Raw genomic sequence first — 3,354 nt, forward strand, 5'->3', positions numbered from 1 at the left:
CATTTTCTAAGAGGTCATAGAATGTGGGGAATATATAAATTGTCACAGCCCAGAGCTGTGTTAATACTTACAGGTAATACTGAAGAATTGTTCTCTTTGTAAATCCTCGAAGATCTCCAACCTTGGCTATCATCTTCAGTAGTACTATTATTTTTTACTATGTATTATTTAAAAACTAATGCCAGTAGTCATACAAATTTGCCAACTAAAATCAAGCAATACAATAACATTGAGTACTCTGTTGAGTCTTTCACAAAAAATAACGGTTTTTTTTAAAAATGAGCACTTAGTATGTGCCTGTTGTATGTATGGTTCATCTCATTCTAGAAATTTAGAATTGAATCCAATATCCTTCCTCGTTTATCAGAAGACTTAAAGTCATGTCTTTTACAGGGTTAGCAGAGCATTCACTGTTTCTTCTTGTTTGTTTTTTAATTGAAACCACAACATGAGTGACCTTCAAATGCACCTTTAATTTCCATTCAATTATCATATTACTCCCTCAACTTCTCTATTTCTTTAAATATGTATAAAGTCCATTTAGAAGTCTTAGGGTTAGAGACCAGAATGTGTGTTATAAATATGTATATTCCAAAGGACAAGACCATAGAATGTAAACAGAAATGCTAAATTCTGGTGTAACAACAGAATTTCTATTTAGTTTTTACTTTTTAATGCATTAGCACGAGTTGTCTGTAATTGTCACACTAAATTTTCCTACTACTTACTCTGACATATAGACTTCTTCTCTTGAAGTTGGCTGTTTTCATATCTTCCCAGTTTCTAACACAATGAGAAGAGGCCCTGAGGATGTGTGTATTCTGTGTCACAAGAACTCTTGAATATCTTGACTAGTCTTGAGGTTGGCTGGATGCCTCTGCTTCCATGCAGATGTTGTTTAACTGCCCTGCAGACAGGGCCCATGTTGATCTTGCTCAGCTCTATTTCTTTAATATATGGTAGGTCCTAAGTAAATGTTTGTAGGATGAGTAGAAAGCTAGAAGGATCAATGAGAGAAAGGAAAGAAGGCTAAAAAGATGAATGGAAGGTAGGTGGGTGAAAGGAAAGAAAAAAAAAGAATTTTTATTTTGGTATTCCTTCCTTGCATTAACTGCTAATAATGATTAGTAGTTACATTTTTACCATTCTTAAGTGGATATATTTCTGAAGATTTGGGTATTTGGGTATCCCAAGATTTGGGGAGTTTTATAAAACAAAATCACACAAATACAGACCAGTTGGAAGGGGGTGGAAAGAGATATTATAAATGACAGTAAAATCAGAATTATACAAAACATATTTTTTAACATTTCCAATAATCATACTTATCACAAATTAATAGCTAACAATGTCTTTCTAGGAAGATCTCTCTTTCTGAAACTAGTGTTAATAAACAGATTTTAAGGTATTTTGCTTTTTAAAAACCCACATTTGGCAAAGACATAAAACTACAGAATCAAGAGGCTGATTAAATCCTATATAGGATAAACCCAAAGAAATTCATATATGTTGTATTGTGAGATCTATATGTTATGTCTGTATATTTCATGCACATATATAAATATACACATCACACACATATACATCTAAATAATTATATTTATATATTAATAAGTATATATACTTAAATTACAAATCTCAAGATGCATACAGCAGTTTTATAAATATATTTTATATATATGGTATGTGTATATATATGTGTATATATATATGTTTATGTGTATACACGCACATGCATATAGTTCTGGAAAAAGAATAAGGTATATTCCATGTCACACCTACACATACTTTAATAAACCAAATGATAAGGAGAAAAAAGTACCAAAAAAAAAATGTTTTTATTAAAGAAACCAGCACATTATAGAAGTTTCATTTAATACTTACAAACACCTTATGAGATAATCATTATCACATTTATTTCACCAATAAGGAAATTGAGACTTAGAAAAAGTAAGGGAATTTACCTAAGGTCATGAAGTCAGCAGATATCAGAGATGAAATTAGATCTCAGGTCTTCTTCCCATCTGCAAGCCTCTGCTATTTTTATCACACTAAACCATGTTATTCAGGCAAATAATAAAATTTTAATTGTGGAAAGGTATTTGGAATTTTCCAATGGCTTTTGCGCATGTTCGGTCTTCAAAGTGATGCCACACATTTGAAGGGTAGACATTATTCATTCTACTTTACACTTAATGGAACTAAAACAGCAAAACGTTAATGACTTGCCCAAGGTCAACTGATACATCAGGGCTAAAGTCAGGGCCGAAAGCCAAATCCCCAGTTTCCTGAGCTGGAGTTATTTTACACACTGCGTTTCTCCCAGTGAAGCTATAAAATAACAATGTCATTGCATCCCTAGGAGTTGTCAGAGGAAAATCTCACCAGCCTTGGGAAGTGGCATTGGGCAGGGAAGGGGGGAATGACACGGCTGTGACACAGAACTAACTGGAGTCCTCGAGGGGAGGGAAATCCTTCCTGCAGGTGAGGCAATAAGCCACATCCTTGACTATTTGCGCGAACATTCAGAAGAGTTCCCCTAGTACCTTCCACAAGAATGTTTCTTTGGCCTAAACTTGTCATCTTTGGTTACTGCAAAATATTTTTCTGAGAATTTTAATTAAATACTCTTTCCTTGACTTCTTGACCTGCCAGTGTTCCTCAGCCCTGCACACTTTTAGATGCTTCCCTATAACCTGGAAGAGGCAATCTTTTCAGGATATTGTCACTATTTACAGTAGTAAAAGTCAAACGATGATAATAACAACAGAAGGATAAGAAGAAGACAGTGAACAGAGGGCTTACTCTATATCTTGCATTACATCAATTTCCTTACATGGATTACCTCACCGAATCATCAAAACATGCTGTGAGGTAGGTGTTATCCTCATTTTGCAAAATTAAGAAACTGAGGCAGAGAGAAGCTGGGTAGTTTGCCTAAAGCCAAACAATTTTCAAGTAGCAGAACCAATAATTGACTCCAGAGACTCAAACCTTAACTCTAAAAAAAAAAAAAAAAAAAAAAAAAAAAAAAAAAAAAAAAAACCTTAACTCTGCTGTATGTGACATCATTGATTACCCAGTGGTTGCATTCTTATTGACCCTTATTAGGTAAAACAACTACTCGGATTAATGATACTAATAATCATAGTTAACATTGATTGAACACGCATTGTGTAGCAAGCACTGGGCTAAGGCCTTACGTTTACTATACCATTTAATCTTTGTCAACATTTCCATGAGGAAGATATTATCAATATTACAGTCAATTAGCACAGAAATATTAGGTAACTTATTCAAGGTTACACAGTAAACAATTGGTTTGAATTCAGGAAGTCTAACTAGAGTACTATC

This window comes from Saimiri boliviensis, chromosome 3, assembly GCF_048565385.1.
Source record: "Saimiri boliviensis isolate mSaiBol1 chromosome 3, mSaiBol1.pri, whole genome shotgun sequence".
In the NCBI taxonomy this organism is placed as follows: domain Eukaryota; kingdom Metazoa; phylum Chordata; class Mammalia; order Primates; family Cebidae; genus Saimiri; species Saimiri boliviensis.